At 42.1% G+C, this 25,004-nt stretch overlaps 1 protein-coding gene and 1 long non-coding RNA gene across 5 annotated transcripts in view; one reads left to right on the plus strand and one right to left on the minus strand.

The window, feature by feature from the left end:
• The window catches only part of LOC143121579 (cholinesterase-like), a 78,427-nt gene extending 67,015 nt beyond the window's left edge, over positions 1 to 11,412 (minus strand). For all 3 annotated transcript variants that reach the window (XM_076281992.1, XM_076281993.1, XM_076281994.1), the window contains exon 1: positions 11,268 to 11,412. The gene's annotated coding sequence lies outside the window, so the exon portion shown is untranslated. The remainder of the gene's footprint in view (positions 1 to 11,267) is intronic.
• LOC143121581 (uncharacterized) lies at positions 10,295 to 15,603 on the plus strand. 2 transcript variants are annotated; one of them, XR_012986516.1, is made up of 4 exons: positions 10,295 to 10,535; positions 11,384 to 11,703; positions 11,786 to 11,932; positions 15,109 to 15,603. It is a non-coding gene; the product is annotated as an uncharacterized LOC143121581 (long non-coding RNA). The 2 variants fall into 2 exon arrangements; XR_012986517.1 differs by having other exon boundaries at positions 11,384 to 11,699.
• The last annotated feature ends 9,401 nt before the right edge of the window (positions 15,604 to 25,004 follow it).

Here is a 25,004-nt window from a genome sequence, read left to right on the forward strand (position 1 = left end):
AATCATGTCATTTGGATGTGTTTTGAGAAAGTTCGATTTTACCGTTTTTAGTCAAAACTCGTTAGCCTGGAAGTGACTAGGGCAAGTCATTTCGCCGCTACAAAACGCTATTTTTATACCTCTTCTACAGTTCCAAACAACATTACACTTACGTGGTAGTGAGTAGAGGGTAGGGTTGCCACCTATGTCTGACAAAAATCCTGGACATTTTGACCATCCAATCGACCTTTTTGTTTGTAAGCAACGGCGCCTTTCGCACATCTAACCCAAGATAAAAACCGTCATTCTAAGTGACAATTGTATAGCTAAAATTAGTAAGAATGACAATTTCTAGTTATCTGTTTAGTTAATTGCTTTATTTAATAGCAGACCTTTACTATTTTGTTATATTTTCAACAGTTTTTAGTTGTGGACACCTGGGGGCAGTATTGAGAAAAAAGGGGGAATACATAATTAGGTTCTGCTTTTTTGCTTATGTGGAATAAACTTTCCTTTCTCTGTCTCTCCTTGTCCCACACACTCTCCGTCTCCACCTTACCATTTCTAATGAACCTCCACGGTGCGTGCCCCCACCACCACCACCCATGTTATGCTACGTCATTTTTGTAGAGCCAATAAGGCTGTGCATATGTTTATGGACGTAGGCACGCTTCAATTAAACTGAAATACACATTTTGCGCATCATGTACAAAAATCCGGGACATTCAGTGTCCAGGATTTTTATTTTTATTTTCCTGGACAGACCATTAAAATCCTGGACAATCAGGAAAATCCTGGACAGGTGGCAACCCTAGTAGAGGGTCCCTAAAGCCAAAACGAAGTATCCCGAGGTCTTTATGTGGTCGGATAGAGAGTCCAGAATGAATTTCATCAAGCCAGTACCTTTCCGGAAATGTTGCTGCTGCTGCAGCTGGCGTCTTTAGGGGAAAGTCAGTAGGAGTCGATTGCCGAGTGTGGAGTAACACGCTCTGGAAATTCACAATTTCGTTGCCGTTTTTTTAAAAGAAAAAATGTTTTTTTTTTTGTTTTTTTTAAACGGCAACGAAATTGTGAATTGTGCGAATTGTGTCACTACCACGTAAGTGTAATGTTGTTTGGAACTGTAGAAGAGGTATAAAAATAGCGTTTTGTAGCGGCGAAATGACTTGCCCTGGTCACTTCCAGGCTAACGAGTTTTGACTAAAAACGGTAAAATCGAACTTTCTCAAAACACATCCAAATGACATGATTTTGATGTCAACTCAACGTATGTACTCCCAATCATCCGTAAATTGATCTAAAGTGCATTTTACTCCGGATAATTCCTTTAATATAATATTATATACATTATAAATTAAAATATTAATATAAATAGAATTATCATACATATAATCACAAATGTTGATATGTTATACATTAACACAGTGACACATGATAATTTAAAATAATGAAAGTAATAGCATACAATTTCATCACATAAATAGAGATAAAAAGAGGTATATCTGCTCTGGGCTTTTTCTGAGTTTTGTAATCTAATACACACATTTTCAACTACGCAAGCCACACAGCCTGCCAATTATCTTAACAGTCAACTTCACTCTGATATGAGGGGTGAACCTCTTAAATGGTTAATCTGACCAAAGTTAGCAATACATGCTAACCCTGCTAACAACAGGAAATACAAGCCCTTTTTTCTCTCAGCCCTCCCTGTGTTACACAGCATTACACAGCAGCAGCAGCAGTGGCAGCCAAAACAATAAGGCCAGGGAGAGCGCGAGTGTGTGACAGCTATTAATGGCACCTCCTGGAATCAGCTGAGTTGGAGAGGAGGAGGAGGAGGAGGAGGAGGAGGACGGGAGAGACAATCACTATGCTCTCAGTAACTCACTCAGCTGTAGACAGCAGCAGCACTCCCCACGCCTCCTCTCCACCAGCACCCGTCCTGTCTTCTCCACCAGATTACTGAGCTAGTGGGGGGGGGGAAATCGATTTCTAAAATTAGAAGGCCTGATTGCTTGTTGTGATAGTGGGTAAATCCTGCTTGATTAATATGGCCTGCCCAGACCAGACAGATTGTTCGAGAAGCATCATTCTCTCCCCACAATAAAAAAATGAGCTAAGCCCAATGGGAACCCAGAGACAGTTTACAAATGTTTCCCGGCCCAGTTACAGGAATTTAGCTAAGCTCATCCTTCATAGTCCATATGATTTTCTTGTACCTCAAGCATGATTGCTTGACATCCATTAGATGATTTATGTCCAAACTGTATATTAGAAAAACTTAGCGTGATACTTCTCAGCAACTGTCAGTGCTGCACACTTAAGGCATCCCATAATTGGTAAATAATTGTATCCAGTGCAGTGCATTCTTGGGCTTTTCTTTTTCATTTCATAGCCACCACACTCCATCTGGACTTTGGCCAACATGGATGATCCAGTAAGGACACTGGCTGGTCTTACTGTAAGGAAGAGAAGGACACTAGCAAGGTCATTGCAGGACTAGCTCTCATTTCATTCGTCTTAGCTGTGACCACTTAGATGAAGCTCACCAGTTCAGCCAGTTAATGTGTGACTGGAGAGCACAGAGACAGAAGGACAGAGAGGACAATCACAGGACAATCTCCAACCGCTTAAACCAGAGCAGACCAGGCCCACTGGCCCTATGCCTATTTGTGATGTGACTGGGTGGATGATATGCTGAAATCACAAAAGTCAGAGGGAAGAGGCTAACTTGGATGTTAACTGTCCATTCACTCCATTGAGTCTCAATACCAATCAAATTGTCTGGGCAGGCTTTATACGATGATGAACAGATAAGCAACAGTAACATAGTCATCCACGTCACCTAAGCGCACTTGAGTTGATTTTGTTAACAACAAAAAATGTTGCTGCTAAAGAAGTTAGATGTTCAGATTCCGCCGTTATACAAGATAGTGAAAGCGCAATAGCAGACACACAGAAAACAAGCATTGAAGGATGTTTTTGCTGTTTTCCCTAAGGGATTCACATTTGCCGTTGCTCTGGAGTGCGTTTCCCAAAAGCATCGTTGCTAACTACGGTAGCAACTAACATGGTTGCAACTATGTAAGTACGACACAACTGTTCCCCAAAACGATAGTGTGAACTATAGTGGTGGAACTTACATAGTACGATGCATCGTGACACTGCGTCAGTGTTTCCCAAAACCATAGTAGCAACTAACGTTCGCAACCACTATCGTAAAGTTGTGTAGTTACAACTTCACCTCTCGACCTGTAGTAAGTAGTAAGAACCATAGTAGACGACGTAACCAACCCTGATGACGGAACACGCAGAGGACAGATGGATGAGAGGTAGCCATTAAACGATCCCATAACATTGCTGTGGGATACCATACCATAGCATTGCTGGAAGCTACAATTGCACATTACTGGACAACGTTATGTGGTACAGTGGAAAGTGAAGTGTTGTGGAGTTAGCCTACAACAGAGCGGCCTGTGGTGAAGTGCTATGATGACCGCAATCATCTGTGTTGTTATTATTCGTGAATTTACATGTAGCCTAATGCTAATGTGTCAGCACAGATTCTTTCGAACACCCGTTAAGTTATCTGGTGATAAAGCTTTTGAATGCCAACGGTATTGTTATGTGAGGCTAGCATTGTAATTGTTATAAAAGGATAACGTTACATTGTAGTCGTATGTTAAGTGTGTTTGGATGAAGCATCTGCTAATCATACACATAGCTAACGGTATATGGACTCTACAGCCCATTATGATGTGGTGAAGTGACTGTGCTGTGGCAGAGACTGTAGCGTGTGTGCTTTACATGAGAGAGGTCAGGGGTTCAAGACTGAGTCGATGGGTTTGAGGTGAGTAGCCTATGCCTGTGGAGTGGGGTTTGTGTTGTATCTTGTCTGATCACAAGCTATGTTTAGCGGGTGTATAAGTTAGACTACTCTCCGTTATTATATGATCTTGATATTTGAACACATAGCTGAATTATGTTGGTACAATGACATTGGAAAATGCTGCTGTTGAGTAGCCTCTCGCTTGGAGAACTTTAAGACCTCTGGGACTTAAGTGAGCATGCAGAGTGCTGTGGTCAGTGTCAAAATGTGACATGATTTTCACTGATTTAACTTGTCCTTCATGGCCCAGGTATGGGTAGGCCTGTCATGGGAGGCGGTAAAATGGTAAGTTGCCTTTGCTTTGTGACCTTTCAATCTGTGTATGTATTTTGATGTCATGGCTCATAGGGAACATGTGTGTGTGTGTGTGTGTGTATGTGTGTGTGGGAGGGATCATGGGGAGAAAGTGATGGTGGGAAAGTTAAGTACATTTACCCCCTCACCCCCACCAAACTAAAAGAAATGTAAAAAACATAAACAAAAGGGGAAAAAACAGGTAATGTGGCAGGGAATTGTGGGGTTTGGGTGTTTAGGGGCCAAACATATGTGCAACTAATTCCCAGTGTGCTTCCAGGCCAGCAGGAAAGTGTGCAGCAGCCACTGGAATGACCTCTTCCACCTCCTCCACTAACAGCTCCTCATCAGCCGGCAGTGGGATGTGATCCTGAAGGGCCATGTTGCAGAAGCGCCGCCACCAAAACTACACTGCACGCCTTTGCAGGATGGAGCTTCAGGCCACCAGCGGATTTGCTCACACACCTTTCCACATGCCCAGGGCCCTCTCCACAACAACGCGGGTCCGGCTATGGGCGTTGTTGTACCGTGCCTCTGCCTCGCTGTTGGGCTCCTAGATGGAGCAGTTGACATGCTTGTATTATCATAGGGGGTTGATGGAATAAAGTAGGTCTTGAAATGTCAGTGCACTCAGGGAATATAGACATGCATTTGAACAGTATATACTTTGCTACTGTCTCAGCAGCACCTACAGTAACACTGTGTGTGTGAGTGTGAGTGTGTATATGTATGTGTGTGTGTGTGTGTGTGTGTGTGTGTGTGTGTGTGTGGGTACAGCTGGCGCAGATCCTTCAACCATTTGAGCATTAAAACATTTGTGCTATGTGAACTGTCATTTTGTGGTTGTGATTCAACACACAACTTCATAACTACAATGGATGAAAAGTAATGGTAAAAAAACTGTATCTGTGCATTTAAAATATCATGAAATACTTGTGTGTGGTAACAGTATTCAATTTTCAGTGTCACAGTGAAAACACATAACAAGGGCAACATTGGAAAAATGCTGCATAAAGGCATGAAAAACTTCCAGTGAAATGAAGGGCAATCATAAAGTAAAGTATTCATTTATATAGCGCTTTTAGAACAGAGTGAAACCCAAAGCACTTGCATAACAACATGTTCAACATTGTTCATATTACATATCCATATTTATTCTGCTCTTACTGTAAGGTAACTGATAAGATACTGCACATATTTATATTTCATTTATATTACTCTAAACCACCTTCTGCAAACCAACTGTATACTACTGTCTACACTGCACTATATTTATTGTCCTGTCTATGCACCACCTGTCTATACTTTATATATCACATTGCACTTTTCTGCCTTTTTGGCACTTCTGGTTAGATGCAAACTGTATTTGGTTGTATTTGTATTTGTGCTCTGCACAATGACAATAAAGTTGAATCTAATCTAACCATGCCAATTTGCATAGAACATAATATAGGCTACATGTATCCTAAGCCTAGGCTAGAAAGCATATGGTCTCCAATCAGTAGTTAAAACTAGGACTACAGGTTCTAAACGATCATAGGAATATTTAGTGATTGAGCCTATCCAAGATTCCAACATCATTATTAATTTATCATTATCTAGGCTCGAACCTACGACTACAAGATCCGAAATGCAGAGGTCTATCCTTTCACGCCACCTTGTCACGGTACAACAAATGAAAATATTGGCCAGTATTTAGCCTACATGTGCTCGGTTGGCGATTTATGCTTCACTGATTAGGCTCATTAGTAGGCTACGTTCAATAGACTGTGACGTTATTATTAAAATTATCATTATTATGCCTATTATTTTTAATAGCCTAATATATATATATTTTTTAAAGCATACATAGCCTAGGGCCTATTGAAATTACTGCCTATTGTTGTAATAAGTATTATCATTATTATTATTATTATTATTAATGATATTATAACTGCTGGGCCCAGGAAACGTCATGCAATGTCAAATTTCATTCATTTTGCGTGACTTCATGCGTTCGGCTCTAACCGACAGAGCCCGACATTCTCCGAACACATCTGCAACCATTGTAGTCTGAACTATGTTGGTTGAAACCAACATGGTTCAAACTAACAAAGTACTATGTAAGTACGGCGGCTTTGGGGAACAGTCGTAACTTACATGTTAGTTAGTTGAACGATGCATCGTACCACGTTAGTAAAAAGCTAACCTCCGTAGTTGTACGGGAAACGCACCCCTGATTATGTCTGTCCAATTGGATGAGCAGAGGCACATCGGTTGAAACATGCTCCATAATCAAATCCAAATGGTGTGCTATCAGACTTGAAATTCTGATACAAATTCAAGTCCGGCTACGCCAGGCTATCTTGCAGTGTCACTACTGGGGGGAAAAACAACACAAAATGTAGGTCTATATGAGGTATAGTAGATATATAACAACAAATAACCAAAACAAATAATATTATTAGTAGTAAGCTTTGACATGTCACTAAACAGGAGTATGCTTACTGCATGTCATGCATCAAAATAAAGGGTGTGAGTGATATTTTAATACAGTACATTGGTTAGTTACAGTCAATGCAAAACATACCAAGGAGCTGTCTAATAATGAGGGTTTCACTAACAAAGGCATCACAACATCCCCAGCCCCTCACACAAGCAGAGATCAATGTAAATAGCATATTAAATGTCGGCGGCTCCCTTGAGGCGCGTCATGTATTGTTAAGCAAAGAATGAATGCTGAGGAGTGACGGATCTGTGATGGGGGTTTGTAAGAAGCATGAAAACAGTGCGAGATTACAGGACTCCTGCATCTTTCTCTCTTCCCTTGTTTCTCTCCCCTTAGCCCCACATGGTTCTCTTTACATTGTATGTTGACAAGTTTGTTTAGTCTCCAACAACTCCCTCTTCTCCTCTACACATACACACACACGCTTACACACACACACACACACACACACACACACACACACACACACACACACACACACATCCACAGACACACACATCCACAGACACACACACACACACACAGACACAAGCACACAGAGAGAGAGAGAGGGAGAGAGAGAAAGTCTATCCTGTCTTGGGAGTATCTGTCTAAGAATCATAGCCATGCGAGGATGAGTCAGGCTCTTCAGAGAAGAGTTTGTGTTTGAACTGGGCTTTCTGAAGTAGCTGTCCCTACACTGAGGATAACCTCACACTCTCCACCACCCTCCTTTCCTGCTAACTGGATTTCTCTTGAGACACATATTTGAATTCTCTGAATTCAAGAAGAGGTGAAGAGGTGTTCACCGACGACGAACCAAAAGAGTGACGCCTTGAAACACTAATGCGTCGCTAGACTCGTCACCAAATCTTTCTCTAAGACTGTATGCACGTCAGGTCCTTCCCACGACTTATTCTAAAGTTTTGACAGAAATCTGAATGAATTGCAATCTCTGAAGAAAGTAATCTAAAGTTTTGGCCCGTAATACTGAGGCAACAGAAGCACCATATAGCTTTGCATTAAGTAAACCCCACAACATCAGTGAAACATTTTGCATGGAACATACAATAGCAATATTATTATATATATATAACAATTAATTATAATAAAATTGTATTGTGGTGTGTGTGTGTGTGTGTGGGGGGGGGGTGTTTGTTGAGCTGTCCTCATTTACTCTAAGAGGAGGGAGGCTCACATTCACCTAATCTGAAAACCCCCTAGATCATGTGGACTCTGCACAGAGCAAATAGTAGATTGATGAAGATAATATGGCAGAGGTTACAGGTATCGGGCAGAAATGGACAACGAATGTTCTTGGTGTCAAAGCTGGCAGGTTATTGCAGTTTTTTTCTGAGTTGTTAAAACACTAAATCCTATTGTCTGAATCAAATGCCCAGTGGCAGTTTTCACAACACCATATATCTTCACCTAGTCAAACCCAATTTGCAGATCTCTTATGAAAAACTCCTAACACATTCTCATGCAATATACCGTCTTTTTGTGATGCATTTGTGGTAACCACAAGTGGCAAAAAGTGAACACAAAGCACATATGTCATAAATTGCAGTAAACACAATGAGTCACAATTGATCACACTTGTTTCAAATGATGTGCCAAAATCAATATAAACCAGTACAGTAAGTTCGGAGTGCAAACAGGTTGTTAAACATTACAGTTCTTTGATTTTGTCAAATGGGAGTGAGTGAGTGAGGTTTAGGGGAGGTAGTGTAAAGGTAGCCAGCTGATCCGTAGTTGTGCAGTATGCATGTTGGTAAGCCTCCCTCCAGATGCCTTAAGAGTCGTGCTAGTGAGAGAGCTTGCAGCCTGGGCTTTTAGCTCGATTGCTAGCATGCTCGACTCCTTATCCGAGATGCTGCTGTTTCAAGTCCGGGCGAATGCAGGGCTGATCTGAGAGGTTCAACACAACGCAGGTTACTGTACATAAACAATACAGATTTCCAGGAGATATGCCCTGAACATTGTGTTTTCTATTTTTTTTTATGTAGTGTGTAATGACCGCTCAGTAGTGTTCTTATTTTGACTGCTTTGTATATGATCTCAATACATTGTTTGGTTTTGAGCACAGGTAAAACTGTTTTGAGGCGATTGATTGATTTTTTTTTGTGTGTGATTTTTAGAGTGAGGTTTTGTGAATGTAGTTTCAGAATGGTTAACAATTTTGAGAAAAGGGAGAAAGGTTTCAAAAAATGTGTTTTAGTAATTGTGAAAGCCTTTACAAAATTGGCCGTCATCCATCCTTCCACAACGTCCTCTAAGACATTCTGCTAGGTGACTAAAACTACTCTGATTGGCCAAAAATTTGTCCTGGCATTTCAAATTTAATTCTACTCAGCTTTATACCACTTCCACCATAACCATGTCAATTCAGACAGGTCTTAATGTCATGGAGAAGCACCTTAAGCGAGAACTATTAATATTGAAGGAAATGAAAGCAAACACAACCCCTTGAGTGGTCAAACAAACTGTGAGACTCGTTACGGGCACCCCCCCCACCCCCCATTTGCCATCACTGACTTGTAATCTCATGAGAAATAGCCCAGGCTGAGTTCCATTGCTCATTTAGAGTGATTGTAGATGATGCCACGTAAGACGCCAGAGCCAAGGTTCTGACAGACAAGACTTACTTTCACCAGACAAAGAGGCCCTAAAGACAGATTTTTGGCTTATGTGGGGGTTTCACAAAGCCAGAGCTGTAATATACAAGCAAGAGGCAGTCCAAGACATAACACACATAACACATTCCCCTTCCCATAGTGGCATCACAGGTCTCAACTATTCATATGGCAGCTTGACAATAAAAATGAATGTTGTGGGATCTCAAAGACAAAAAAAAAAGTCACAGTCAAGGAAGAAAGTTGAAATAGTATCAAAGCACATGTTTGACACTACATACAGTACTATAGAAAATTAGTATACTATATAGTAAAAGCACTAAAAATTGTTAACTGAAACAGAGAGAAGAGAAGAGTTATCAGTAGCCGCTCGCTACCCTTCTCAATCCTGAGAAACGACTCAACAATGATAATGAATGTGCTACTTATAGCACCAACATTTGGTCTTGTTCCACAGGGAAGATGCTGTCTACTGCAAGGTTAATGAGTGTTGGGGGGTTCCTACAGAGACCAGGGATGGCACACGGAAAGCACAAGGAAAGTGCAAGAGACAGGGAGGAAGAGGAACAAATTGTTAATGTAGCCAAAGTCTGCAGCTGTTGTGTCTCGTCGATGGCAACAATAAGCCTGAGCCACAGATCAGAGCTCGGTGACCTTGTGAAATGCCTTGGCCTCAACCTGGATGTCCATTGCAGCAGTGCCAACATATGCCACAACACAATGTAATGGCACCACCGCCCGGTTGCCAAAGATGTACTATAAAACCCTGCGTGAACCCAACAGACATGGACAGAATGACACGTACGCTCCCATGGCACAACAAGTGGCACAGTGTTGTGGCATATCCAGAGCAAAGCAGCCAGCCACAAATGCATAGCCTATGTATTGTATTATTATATTGTTAGTGTAGTACAGTATGACTATCAATATTATATTAGCTATTATTGCTAGTATTACTATAACTGTTTATTGTGATTTTAACTAGTGTGACATTTGAGAATGAGAACTGTCAGTGGACAGCAGCCTAACCCTTCATTCGAGATGAATCTACTCTGTGCTCTGTTTGTGACAGGCAGAAAAAGAGCAACCCTCTGGGCTTGTGTGGGGAGGGGGTGGGGAATTGCTGAAGAGAAGGGTGATGGTATCAGAGGGCAGAGGGGACAGGAAGACAGTATCAGCCACAGACAGATTAAACCCCATAAGCACCATCAGTCTACTGAGTCTGACTAGTCAACCAGAGACCTCACAAGGCACCAGGCAAAACAGAGAGGTAGGCAGGCTACATATACAACTTCCATTACATGACAGAACCAGACAATGTTTCAAACGGGAATTATGAAACTGCAGATGCTGCTTGATAAGAACGGTGTGGCACGTCAGATTTGAACGACTAATGTTTTATAATGCTTTATATTCTTTATAGGCCTACTCTATTTTCTGAGGTAAAAAAGTTATTCTGCCAACTTGAGACCTATATGTCAGTGCAAACCCTTCACCCACCCACGTGGGCATGCACCAGAGGTGTCCCTATCCCTTGCGCAGGAGGATAACGTAGCCTACAATGAATGATAATACCATATAAGAAACATGACTCACTGAGCACGTGGATACACTACTACGTAGCGCTGTATGAAAATTCGCAAAATGGGGAATACCGAAACAAAAATATAACAGATTGACCCGGATTGACCAGAAAGGAAATACATAGGCTAATTCTTTCTTAGAATTAACTTCAGGTCAGTCACACAGGGAAAGAAGTCTATTTTCATCTAAATCTCAACGTCCTCCAAATGCTGCCTACCGAGTCCGTAAAAAGCGGCATGTTTTTATATAAAGCTTACTGAGGTCTATCTACTACACATGGCAAACTACCAAATCATTAATTCCGACAGTTATATAAAAGGACACGCTTTCATGAGCTCCTCCGGCGAAGGATCTCTATAAAAACAGGCTATTGTGCATATTTAGAGTGAAACCACAAAAGAACAAGGGAAACACTTACCTTATATGGTGTCTCTCCGCTTAGCTCTGACGTTTTCTGGTAGCGGTATTGAACTGTTTTCGGATTAGGTAAACAACGGTGGGCTACCTTATCATTTATCTGATATGTTTCTCTAGCTGCTTTTCTCCGCTACTTGTACCACAGTTGAACTGGATCAAGCCTCGCGAGGGTTGGACTGAATATTCTGTATTTACATTTTAAGCAGTTAAGCAATTCAACTGCAACTGTTTTCTGGACAAATGTTGTTACGTCATAGCCTATTACTTAGGTCACCTTGCCGATTAAATGTACTTTTAGGGTAGTCATTCTGAAGTAAAAAAAAAAATGCCATTGCAGTCATGGTGGATATGCATACACTACATGATATCTTTTTCCAGCTGTTCTTCATCCTGACAAGGAAGACAAGGAAGTAAGCTCAGGAAAGCCACATTAGTTAGTCAGTTTATTTTTTTTTATTATTTATTATTTATATACTTTTGGCCTTGCTTCTATAGACCTGCTTGCTTATTTCTCTCCAGGAACCTGGCAACACGTAGCAGGATAACTAGTTGATGAGATACAACAGACATGCAGTTTAGACCGGGGCGTTTCTTAATGGGAAGGTGATGGATAAGGGCCTTCTCCTGTTTACGCTTCTGTTGGATGCCAGAGGGACACACACACAGGTGGGTTATGGTGCCAGGAAGCAGATCTGTCATCTGCCATCTGTCTGAGTTCCGCCATCACTTCCAGAAACCTCCATGAAAATGTACTCCACACTACCATCTGAACAAGACTCAAAAGGAAGTGTCAATCCCCCAAATTCCAAATGAGATTGTTTCATTCAAAGGGTCGCAGTCACTTAAATTAAAGTTAGACAAACAAGATCTATCATTGGGTGATGGCTATTTTGAGGGTTCCGCTCCAACTTATTCAGTGCATGATTATCTTATGCAGCCTCAAGTGAAAAGCAGGCATTTGTCCTCCAGTGAAATTAAATTATTTCAGTCAAACAGCATTTTCTATCTCTTGTGCAAGAATGATTTGTTTACGTTTTAACTGATTTATGAAGGGCTAGATCAGGGGCGCAGGAGATATTTTGAAAGTGAGGGGGACCAAATTGTGAACACAAACCCATAGTGAAATCAGATTTCCAGATATCGGATCGCCACCTCTGGCCCACTTTCGACCATCATATTTTAAACTTGCCAGAATATTAAGATAATACCATTGATTGTTTTCAAAATATTGTTTGATTAAAATTGTCAAAACTGTGAGATGAGAACAACGCCAGATCTGCCCTCAGACCAGCTTCTTGCTATGTGCTAGATTTATTTTACACTACTTGGGCCAATGGTATACTCTAAAAGCAACATGATGTTGATATTTTATGAAGCCATGAATGAATCATCATGCCTATGATCCAAACATAGACTACATGATCAAATAGCCTAGTTAGGCCTACAGTACCTAAATTGTCTGGTATAAACCAAATCAACTCTCCACTGTGTCTGCAGTTAATATTTATGCAATGTTAGAACATGTTGGCTTAACAAGTTACCAGTCCAGAACACACAGAAAATTGCAACAGAAAGTTGCCTTTATAATCAACTATTTGTTCCAACAGCATTTAAACAAAGCATTTATAAAATTGAAAAAAAAAATATATTACATAAGAAGTAAAATAAAATACTGTTACTGTAGTAACTGTACCACATTATCCCAAGCTTCAAAGAGCTCCCTATGTCTGTGACAGCCAGACGTGACACCGCTAAATTCTCAGCTTGTTTATACCCCACACTGAACGCGTAAGAAAGTCCCATCACTCTGGGGTGTGGTCGCCTACTCTTTGGGATTTATGCACCAAGGTAACTGAAGTATCCAATTTGTGTCTTTAAATTATGTTTGAAATCTTAGAACAAAAACTTTGGGTAGGCCTATATACTTGTATTTTATAGTTAGGCTAGTGAAAACGAGTTGATCAGTAGGCTAGTTGAGTTTGTTATCAATAAACATAACAGCTAATGTCATGTTGAGCAGGAGATAGGCTACCATAAATCCTCAAATTATGCACGGGATTGATTCTATTTATAGCCGGCCCGGACAAATAAAGGAAGGTTCTCATATTTGCCTATACCATACCAGCAATTGCCATCAGTCCACCAGCACTAGAAGACATTCCTTCGATTTAAGTCAATGAAATAACACCTCTTTGTCAGGATCTGGCCTGGACTGATACGTTTGTGCCACTCTGGTGGCCATTTTGTGTATTGTCCTGTGTTTGTTTTTGCCTGTTCCCCATGTGCTCTGTGTTACCTGCCTGTCACCTGTCTTTGTCTCCGCCCCATCTCCTTATTTGGTCTGCTTCCTGTCTTGTTTGTTTTCCCTCCATTTCTGCCTCCTCACCTGTTCCCTGTTATTGTCTCGTTGGTTCCGTCCAGTCCTCTGTCTTTTTGTTAATTGGTATGTGTATTTGTACCCTCCTGTTTCTTTGTTCCCTGTCGGATCGTCTCTCTGTTTGTCTTGTCGAAGCCCCGTATGTATGTAAGTAGTTTGTAAAGTTTGTAGTTGATAATAAAGTGTTTTTTGTCTGTAACTCGGCCTGGAAGAGTCTTGCGCTTGGGTCCTATCCGCCAATCCTGACACTCTTCTTAATATTTTATTATATTGTTGGTTGGATTAATAAAGTCGTTTTCCTACCATGGGTCTCCAACACACGTTCTCAAGCTCATTGTCTTGCCGCCCCTTTCGAGCTAATTGCCAGAGGCTGAAGCCTACTAAATCATGCATAATTAAACAATAACTCAATTTAGGCTACTTGGCTACGCAAAAAGGTTTCTATTACAGCACAACCCCTATTCAATGGCTGCCTTGTCTCGCAATAAACAGCGGTGGAAATCCCGACACTTTCTCAACTGCATGAAACATAACAGTGAACCATCAAATACCTCCCAGAGTTCAGTGCCCATCAGTCCCAACATTTAGCAATATAATCAAACAGTCCAAAAGTAAATTAGATCCTAAACCAAACCGAAAATGTTATGCTTTTGATGGCCTACCAGTATGCCGCTCCAAACGAAAAGCATCTCTAATGATGGTTGTTAGTAGACAAACTGGCTTCAGATATCCAACAGAGTGAATATGAGATTGTGCAGTTTTACAGTACTGTAGATGGCTGTGGTTAGTGATGTGATGCTGTTAATCGGGAGTTTTACATAGTTAGCGCAAACCCTATATGTTATTATTTATTTAGCGTATATAAGGCTTTTTTTCCTTATCAAAAGTGAGGGGGACGATGGCTGTCTCTTCAGCACTGCGTGGGACACATCCCCCACGTCCCCCGTGCCTCCTGCGCCCCTGGGCTAGATCATATGACAGCACATAAACATACAAGTCATAAACATCCATTTTCTAAAAAAAAACACAGATATTTTGAGTTTCTTGGAGTTAATAGGGTTATCTTTCCTTTTTAGATAATCTTTTGATGTTTTGAATGAAAACTCATCTCTAGTCTGTGACCATGACTGTTTAGTGATTTGAAACTTTAAAGGATCCTTCAAGCACATGAAATTTGGACAATTCCTATGATAGACAGCTTGTGTACAAACCTCTCTCTGAGTTGTGATTTTTTTTTTTTATTATAATATTTTTGTGACTTCTGTTTTCCCCTCTCCTCCTGAATCCACGGTCACCAAAGCAATGGTAATTATTCAATCCACTTAGCTTCTGGCGTTGACACACTCTAATCAGAGAATCTAAGCACAAACTAGTCACATGCTTCAGCGGGAGACTTGCCTCATGTGACAGGTTCTTTCATGGATTCATGGTTACTCTATTATATGCTGTTTTATTTCATCTTCAGAGGGCCAAGTTTGGAGCAAAGCGAGGCGACAGGAGACGTCAAATGGGATGGCTGGGCAGCTCGAGGAGTGGAGGAAGAGGAGTAAGGGGGAAAGGGGGTATACAAATCAACCTTCTGCTTTGGACATTTTACTGAAAATGAAGTGCTGATAGCCATTTAATTTCAGCTATTTCAGGAAGTGGTGCTCTTGTTCTTGGAAATCTAGCGACTGCAAGCTTATTTTTTTTCAGTAGCTCGATTCACATATTCATATCCGTACATGTGAACGTGTCAGTAAAGGAAGGTTATTGTCAACTAGAGAAATTAGACTGTGTTAAAGCTTATAGGACGCATATGGATATTGTAGTAAATATTTAGGAAAAGGCCTATGTACCACTGTGCAACAGAAGACCATTCCCCAGTCAGCTTGATTCAGAATGATTGCTCAACTGTTAGCTATGGTGGGTCACTTAATAATACAAAAATAATTCTGGTTCATCCGTCGCTATATCAACATGCCTTGGATTTTTTAATTAAATTACTTAATTTTACAGTCTCTGTGTGGCCTCCCCTTGATATTATGATGCTCAAAGCGTGCATAACAGCCTTGTGTTTAGCACTAAAATGTAATGAAGGTACATACCAAGATGTTGATCAGACACCACAGAGACGGGGATGCTGGATTCATTGTGTGTATAAAAACACTGATATAAAAAGCAATCAAGAACACATGTATGTGAGAGAAAGAGAGGCAAAGATTGTGTGTACACGTTTGAGAGAGAATGTACGTGTGTGTTACCCGCTACAGATGTGTTGTTCCATGTAGAGAAAAGTGTTGGTCTGTTTTCTCCAGGGGTAATCAACTTCACACAGACTCACCAAAGTAGGCCAGAACTGAGAACACCTCCACACCTTGCTTCTCTTAGGACTTGTATCCCCCATACGGCCAAAAAGGCTTCCTGCACCGCATTAGGGAGAGATTTCCTACGGTGTGTAAAACATATGTAGAGGTCACCGTGGCCCTCCAGGGACCCTGTACTGAGCTGATACCCAGCCCCTTCACTGCTGACGGAATGGGGGAGCTGGGGGAACTGGGAAGAGACCAACACCAGAACGAGGCCAGAGAAGAGTTTAATTGGCTGGTCTGGGACCAAGAGGCTCACTGGGAGGATGTATGCTGGGAGTAATGTACTGTACACACGCAGAAAAGTGAAAGAATATGAGCAAATTAAGGTGGTGGCGTACAGGTGAAATCCCTCCTCATATGATGGGAGAGAGACAGAAAATACTGCACCAAGATCCTCTGCACCGTATGGTGGAGAAACTGCAGCAAAAACCATCAGGCCAAAACACACCAGAATTGGCAGGTGGGTTGGAAACTTCATGGCACACACTGGCCTCAAGGTCGTGCAGTAATAATCAAGTTTACGTTTATGTTTACCTACATGGAGCTTGTTATGCTTTACATTTTGTTGTAAAGGAAACTGAAGCTAGAAAATATGCATATACACCTGCAGGATTCAACATACTACCAACTCAGTATGTACGTTATCACATTCTGTTTTGATTTGCATTTTACACAACATCCCAACTGATATGGGGTTGTATTTGCTCTGTCACTGTCAGTATTATTCATGTGCTGTTCCTGGTATGTTTTGTTTTGCATGGCTTGGGACTGTGGTGTATTTTGGTGTCCCCCAGGATCCACATGTCTGTGAATAGAGATGTGTAAATGGAAACACACAAATACAGCACAGCAGTACTTTAGGCCTGAAGAGGCTCAATGATTCTTGTTTTTACATTAAAAATAAACATTGAACATTTCCTTGAATCTTGACCTCAGTGGCACTCCTCAAGTTTAAATAGAATTTGTCATTTGTTAATCTTATTGTTTATATTCCACTCTTATATTCTCTCTGTTTCTTCTCATCTACATGTATTTGATGTCAGTTGTGTTGTATTCTGTTGGAGTCCTCTCTGTTGTCTTCCCACTTGGCCACAGTTTGTTCTTCCTTGTCATGCAGCATACTGCATCATGCTTTACTCTTCCTTGTCATGCAGCATACTGAGTCATGCTTTACTCTTCCTTGTCATGTAGCATACTGCGTCATGCTTTACTCTGTGCTACTATAGTACTCTCTCTTTTCTTTCTATCTTTCTCTTTTTGTATTGAGCAAGAATGGTAAAAAGGAAATTGGTTCTGGCCATTAGTGACTCTCAAGCCATGTAGACAATGTAAAGATTATCCACAGATGTTACACAATACACAAGCAGTAAACAGATTATAAAACAAACAATATGCATCAAAGTGAAATCGGATAACACAATTGTGATGTGTAAGTATGCAGCACAGTATTTGTAGATATGTAATAACTATCTGAGGAAATACGAGTATCTATGGCATAGCAGGTTATACTAATCAGATATTTATAGGAGGATGATGGCATGGGGAAATAAACTGTTTCTGTGCCTATATGGTAGGTGTTATACAGGCTTATATAGCTAGTGCGTGCGAGAGGAGTTGAACAATGTTTTGTCCAGGGTGTGAGGGATCTCTAATGATTTTCCCTGCCTATGCAATGGTTCCAAAGAATGTGCAACTGAGCACCCATGATTTTTCCCTGCTGTCCTTACGGGTTGCAGTAGTCTGATCCAATCCTGTCGTGTGGCTGCTCCAGTAGTGACAGGGGTGAATGCGCACAGGACATGATTCAGTGACTGTGGTGTAGAACTGATTAAACTGCTGTGGCACACCATACTCAGTTGCCACAGAAAAAACATACTTTTCTGGGCTTTTGTAAGGATAACGCTGATGTTGATCTCCCTCCCCATGTCTTCAAAGATGACTTCAAGGTCTCCGTGTTTGACACAGTGCTTTTGGGTATTGTGAAGGAGAGGACTTCTAATTCATCTATACTCTTGGACATGATCTGAAATGGAAATGTGTTGAGAAGTATAAGTGTTTATCTGCAACAAGCCATGATGAAAGCTTAAATGTGTTATGTACTTCATAAAATGAACACATTGAAATATTAATAGATGAGTTGGATTTGAGTTTAGTTTAAGACAAGCGAGGGGGGCGATAGTGAGTGGTGTGAGGCAATGCTCTGAAATGGATCTGAGCTCATCTTCAGCTCTGAGTTTATATGTTGCTGCGTCTCAGCACGTAAAGGTAGGTGTCAGGCTGTTAGAGTCAGCACTGAAAAAAAAAATAGCCAACAACTATTATTAGTATACTCAAATAAGCTCACTTCAACTAATTGGATGAAAGGAAGGAAGAAAGAAAGAACAATAATTCAGTATTGAGCAAATAAATGACTAAAGGACAACCTTCTCTGCATACAGTCTAAAGTGGATGATGAAACATGAAAACAACTTGGCTAAACATCTGTTAACAAGGTTGACACTGAGGATCCTTCATCAAAATCAATCAAGTAAACAGTTCTGTGAAATTGCTAAATGAATACAAAGTCCTAAACTAAAGTCCTAAACTATGATTATACAATAATAGGCTAATAGCTCTTTTTCCGGGTCCAACGGCTTTCAGAGCCGCTCGGGTTTTCTCCATACACAGTAGCTTAAATAAACATTTTTTTCCGCTATTCAGTGTAGCCATGTCTTGAAAATTGTCATTCCACTACTCACTTGTTGCCTCAAACTAATAAAATCCTATTTTTCACCTGCACGTAACCCTTGATTGTATCATCTGGCTGCACAGCTACAGTAATTGCTCTGTTAAAGTTAACCGATTTTGTTTTACCTTCAATAAAACAGAGGTGATGGTGACAAGGTTTACAAGTTGCAAAAACTGGCTGGCTCCGCTAGTAAACGTTTTTTGACCAAAAAGCTGTTGGGCCTGTGACGTCGGACTTAACAACGAATGGCTACGATTAAGCATCCTCCTTCACTAACCTATGAGCCTAGACAGTCACATCAGTGGTGTGCTGAGGCCCTTCTCATCTGCTGATACAGCAACAGGAGAGTCCTTCACTGCTATCCTGCTCTTCATTGCCTTGATCAATAGCGGAGTGATAGTCGGGAGAATTCACAAATTCACAATGGGCCGGTGGCTGATTACTCTGAGGTGAAAAGCGCATGATATTGCTGTTTGAATATTTTTCTTTGCTGCACCTTTCGAGTAGCCTGCACTGTTTGACTGCATTTCCTTTTGTTTTCAGAATGGTCATTATATCCATAACCTTAAGTCTTTCTTCAGTGATGAGCAACCTACCACCATAAACCAACAATCTTAGGCTAAGATTTAATCCAATAATGTATTTTGTGCTTGATAAGAAAACACTCGATCTTGGCATAACTCTACCTTTGACATTGTCTGTATAATCTGTAAGGGAAAAAAAACAATTTAGAGACATGTAACAGATCCCATACCAATTCACTCTTCTCTTCCATTCTCACACACACTCACACATTATCTCTCTATTTTGCACTACATTTACAGCTTCTCTCTCTCTCTCTCTTTCAAACACACACACGCACATACACACACTATTTCTCTCTCTCTCTCTCTCACACACACACACACACACACACACAATCTCTACTCTTTTTGTCTTTATTTGGGAATTCTTTAGCACTTTTCAGTCTTCAAATTCAGAGTACTCATAAAATAATAATAAAAAAAACATACTGTATATCTGGGAAGATACTTAAGATATTCAGTCAGTCTGTCTTATAAGACCTTTAGGCCTTCACCATATGATCAAGGATCATCTCAATCATTAAAACATTTTATGAACATTTTGAGAGTTCTGTCATCATGGGAAATGACCTCTCTGAGTGGTTTTCTGTGCAGTCCAGAGGGGTGCATCATCTCCCTTATCCTCTTCCTGGTCGCCATAGACAGGATCAGAACCAACACCACAGCAGACAGACGCATCCAGTGGACTCTGTTTTCCCAGCTGGAAGATCGTGACTTTGCTGATGATCTTGCTCTCCTATCAACCAACCAGTACAACATGCAGGCTAAAACTGATAGGCTGAACTTTGCCAGACAAGTTGGGCTCAGTATCAACACCTCCAAAACTGTGTGTCAACTCCACCCCCACACCACCCATCCTTGTTAATTTGGAACCACTTGAGTTTGTGGAAGCTTTCACCTATCTGGGCAGTCTCATCAGGACAGCGGAACATCAAAAGACCAAAACAAGGCTGGGAAAGGCTCAGGGTGCCTTCTCCCAACTCCGTCCCATCTGGAGATCAAAACAATACAGCCTTAAAACGAAGATGCTCCTATATAACAATAGTCGCTTTGGTTAAAAATGCGTCAGCCAAATGTAATGTAATGTAACAGCAATGTAAAGTCTGTTCTGCTCTACGGTTCAGAGAGCTGGCGAGTTGTCAAAACAGACATGAGGAGAATGGAAGTGTTCCATAATGGATGACTCCAACGAATATGCCAGATCTTTTGGCCTAATAAGATCTCCAACAATGAACTGTACAAGAAAACGGGAAGCCGGAGCATCAAGGAGATTACGCACAGACGCCTGAGATGGCTAGGACGTGTTGAGGATGGAGCAGGACCGCATCCCAAAAGTGGCCTTAAAATGGACACCACCAGCCAAAAGAAAACCTGGAAGGCGCAAAACCACCTGGCGCAGAACTGTGACACAAGAGCTGGAACAGATGAGCCTGTCATGGGGAGAGGCCCAGCATGCTGCCAGGGACCGAATGCAATGGAGAGGGCACGTTGAAGCCTTATGTCCCATAGGGGACAAAGAGGAGGAGTAAGTAATATGGCTAATTCTCAGCATTGTGAGCAAGACTCAGCGTTGTGAGCATCTGATTAGTACTGGCTGGTCAGTGACTGCATACCAGCGGCATTCTGCCCCAGGTAACCAGATATGTGGTGTGTGTGTGTGTGTGTGTGTGTGTGTCTTTGTCTGTGTGTATGTGTGTGAGAGAGAGAGTGCAGGTATTCACCACACAGAAGAGAGAGGTCCCTAATTCAGCAACATCGCACTTAACCGTCCATCACCTGCGTTTAGTGGTCCGCCTTGCACACCCTCAGATAGGATTTTATTGCCTGTAAGCATTTCAAGCGTTGTGTGTGTTTTCAACGTATTATTGCAGCAATATTTCATTTTGGCCTAGTTTCCTTAAATTGCCTATGGGGCCTCGTGAGAGGACAAGAACATCCCTGTTCATAAATTAGACATTAGGTTGGAGAGGTGCTCCCCACATGGAGGAACCAAGCACCTAATTGAGACCGTGACTCACTAAATGAGGAGTGGAACTTGTGAGGAAACAGTGAGAAGAAGACAATGAAGAGAGATGGAGATAGAAATAGATATATTACTGTAAGAGAGGAGGCTGGGAGAGTAGAGAGATTATGACGTTTGTAAACTGTATTGGTGCATGGACCTGACTGGACTGCATTACAGCTCCTCCAACACCCCCCCTTCCCCGACCCCCCCCCCCCAGTGCAGTGCTGCCGGGGCTGGGAACACTGTGCTGCGATCTTATCCCCCGCTGGTGGGGGAGAGAAGCCAGGGAACAACTCCATTAGTTGCCCTGGACACAAAGTACACAAGTCTCTCTCTATCTCTCTCTCTTTCTCTCTCTCTCTCTCTCTCTCTCTGTCTCTCTCTCACACACGCACACACACGCAGCCACTCAGCATAATGTCTTTTCTTTCACCGCATGCTTGTGGGGGGGGCATGAAGTAAAGGAAAAACAGGTGAAACAGAACATGCAGACCATGAGGAAAAAGACTCTGATTCTCACCAGACTCCATCTATCTCTGTTCATCATACAAATACAAAAACAGAATCCTGAAGGAGTCGATTTGCTACGCTTTGGGGCAAATCCATTTTTCACTCAGACTGTGCGTTCAAGTGCCTTGTCGTGGCCCCTCTCCAGACACCCTTGCCATCAGATAGAGCTTCCCCCTTCTCTCTCTATAGGCAAAATGAATTACTATTGTTTTGAATTACACCCACATTCATTCTCAGTGCCACCACATCACAAAATCTATAACACCGTATTTGAACGAAGGAAAATTCCTACCCACGCCGGAAAATGAAATTACTCTGTGAATCCCCGCATATTTAATGTGTTTTATTTATTACAGAGTGGCTTTTCAATTTTGAGGAGGTTCCTCACCATGGAGTACAATATCTCTTTCTGCTTCCACTCTCTTGCAGTGGAAGTCATTTCTGTGATAGTTTACTGTCCATGGCCTCCTTTCCTGTTCATTTACATGCATATGCATGTCTATATGTATACACATGTGTACTTGTGTATGGGACCATATTTTTGATTAAATTGGAACCAATTTATTTGCAATGTATATGGTCCACATACTAATAGGGATCTTTGCATTAAGTGTGGGCTTACCCGTTGGGCAGAGTTAATAACAGATATTAAATCAGAAAACCATAGTGTGTTGTGCTGAAGCTGGGCACAGAGAGGAAATCTATATGCACCATCACACCAGCGCACATAGGAGATCCACTATAGCAACCCCTGACAGAGGCTGATGGAAGAGACCGATCAAAAGGTCAACCGAGGTAACAAGGTTCTATGATGAGGTCAGGGATATTCTCTGACATTTGACATCTGACCTTTTTTACCTTCTGATGACTTTTCTTCAGGTCATCTCTGGGAAAATGAAGACAGATGACACACCTCTCTTCACACACACGCCTACGTTTGCCAGATGAGATGTCCCCTTTCCGGCATCCCCGATTCTGACTGAGTCGGGCCAGATCAAATCCCCCCTCAGCGATTGGATCGTTGAGTATGGGGCTAAGACAAACCCGTGTCCCTTCTATCACTGTTCAAGGGGCTCAACGTGGCTAAAACCATTTTAGTGGAGTGACAAGAATGAGAAAGGCAGAGAGAGAGAGAGAGAGAGAGAGAGAGAAAGAAAGAGATAGGGCCTAATCATTCAAGAAAAGGAAAAAAATGTCCTATTTTTTTCTATTCTTAGCCACAGAGTCATCCATCCAAGCTTCTCCGTGGCCTTAATAGCTCCCTCTGAAACAAACACAGAGTGGTGCAGGGGTGTGGATTGAAAGACAGACAGATGGAGAGGGAGAGAAGAAAGGGGGGAAGAAAGGGAGAGAGGAGAGAGCGGAGAGCAAGACTAACAGACAGCCGAGCAGAGATGCTGATGGGCTCCACGGCTCTGATTTAAGCTGTGAAGAGCTCTCTGCCAGGGGCACAAGGAAGTGACAATGGAGCACTACGCACTACGCAGCAATAAGCACCCGCCCATGAAAACAGAGCACATCAGGAAACTTAGCCATGTGACCTTTCTCTTGCTTTCTTGCTTTCTCTCTCTCTCTCTCTCTCTCTCTCTCTCTCTCTCTCTCCCTCTGTCTCCCTCTCTCTGTCTGTCTTGTGCTCTCTCTATATATATCTCTCGCTCTCTCTCACACACACACACACATACACACACACACACACACACACACACACACACACACACACACACATACCCTCTCTCGATATATATGACTGGCATAATCTCTTTGGCATTTTCAATATGCTTAACATTCCAGCGCATGTTTTGTGTCCTTGCAGATATCCTGGAGTAGTGCTGAGGTGTCAGTGCAGAGGAAGCACAATAACGGCGGCGACTTGTCTCACAAGTTTAGTGGGACTGGGGAAATGCAGTAGGCGGTGAAAACAAGTGGATGTGTGGAGGGTGCAGAGTCAGTGAAAGGCGGGCAATCTCAATGCCTCCATGGTGCTCTGTGGAACGGGCAGTCATCAACTGGCCCAGTGTCTAACAGACTAACTGACGGACTGTATATATACGTCTCCATCCTCCAGAGGATCCTAAAACGATTTGCCCAAGCGGCCTGGCCTGCTGTCCACCCTCGACTTCCCTCTAGTTGACATTTTCTTTCTCCTACCGTATCAGATACAGTAGTAGATCTATGGGGTGTTCACATTGGCAAATTGTGCCGTGTCATCAATAACAACACATTGAATGGCAACAGATGTTGAGGAGCATTGAGCCAACCCCTTGTTTGACAGGCTTACATAACAGGACGTCTGAGCTTGTTTGTATTTCCACATCGCTATCAGTTTTAGGCCATTCACCCCTGGAATGAAGTAAACAGTCACAGCTGCTCCTGGAGGTGTCCCATGTGTGTCACCCCCCTACTACTACTACATATAAAAGATACAGTATGAAGATGAAGATGATGAGGACTTTGTTGCTGAGGGTGAGGGTGATGATGATGATGATGATTGAGAAAGACAATCACTCTTCTGATTACTATTCATGCTACAGTAATAGTGGTCGTAGTGGAGATAATAGAGTTTGTAACATTATTTATCTGATGAATGAAGTAATAAAGCTTCGCAATCTGCATTCTTTACTCATCTAAAATCTGTGAATGTTCCTCGGTGATGAAGCAGCGCCGACAGCCCATTTCACCTTTCGTCTCCTCCTGGCACTCCTCTGCCAAGCCTCACCACAGTCCTGCCCACAGAGCTGCTGATTACACAATTAACCTCTGTCTGTGCATAAACACTGTGCAGGCACATCCCCCTTCAATCTAATTCATTTTAATTAGCACAGGCATCTTTTTTTTTTACCCGACCGTGGCCGTTCTCATTGGGGAGACATGGCGGATTATCATGCGCTGGAGATTAGGCTTGTGCTTGGGAGAAAGGGGAACAGCAGGTCTCAGGGCTCCTTGCACTGTGTCACACAGCCATCCCTCCGCCCACACAACGCCTGCTCCGATCCAGACCTCTACAGGCTCCGGGGTGCCTAGCAGGTCACTGGGAAGTCATCGGAGAGAGATCCGAATACATTCCTGCTCCATCAGCAGCTGGGCCTGTCTGCAGCGGGAGGAGGAATATAGAGAGAGTTGACTGAGAAGTATTTGTGTGTGTGTGTGTGTGTGTGTGCGTGTGTGTGTGTGTGTGTGTGTGTG

The sequence above is a fragment of the Alosa pseudoharengus genome, unplaced genomic scaffold, assembly GCF_046254945.1.
Source record: "Alosa pseudoharengus isolate Yale_2024_CS ecotype anadromous, Long Island Sound unplaced genomic scaffold, YU_APseudo_1.1 YU_APseudo_1.1_scf_13, whole genome shotgun sequence".
Lineage (NCBI taxonomy): Eukaryota > Metazoa > Chordata > Actinopteri > Clupeiformes > Clupeidae > Alosa > Alosa pseudoharengus.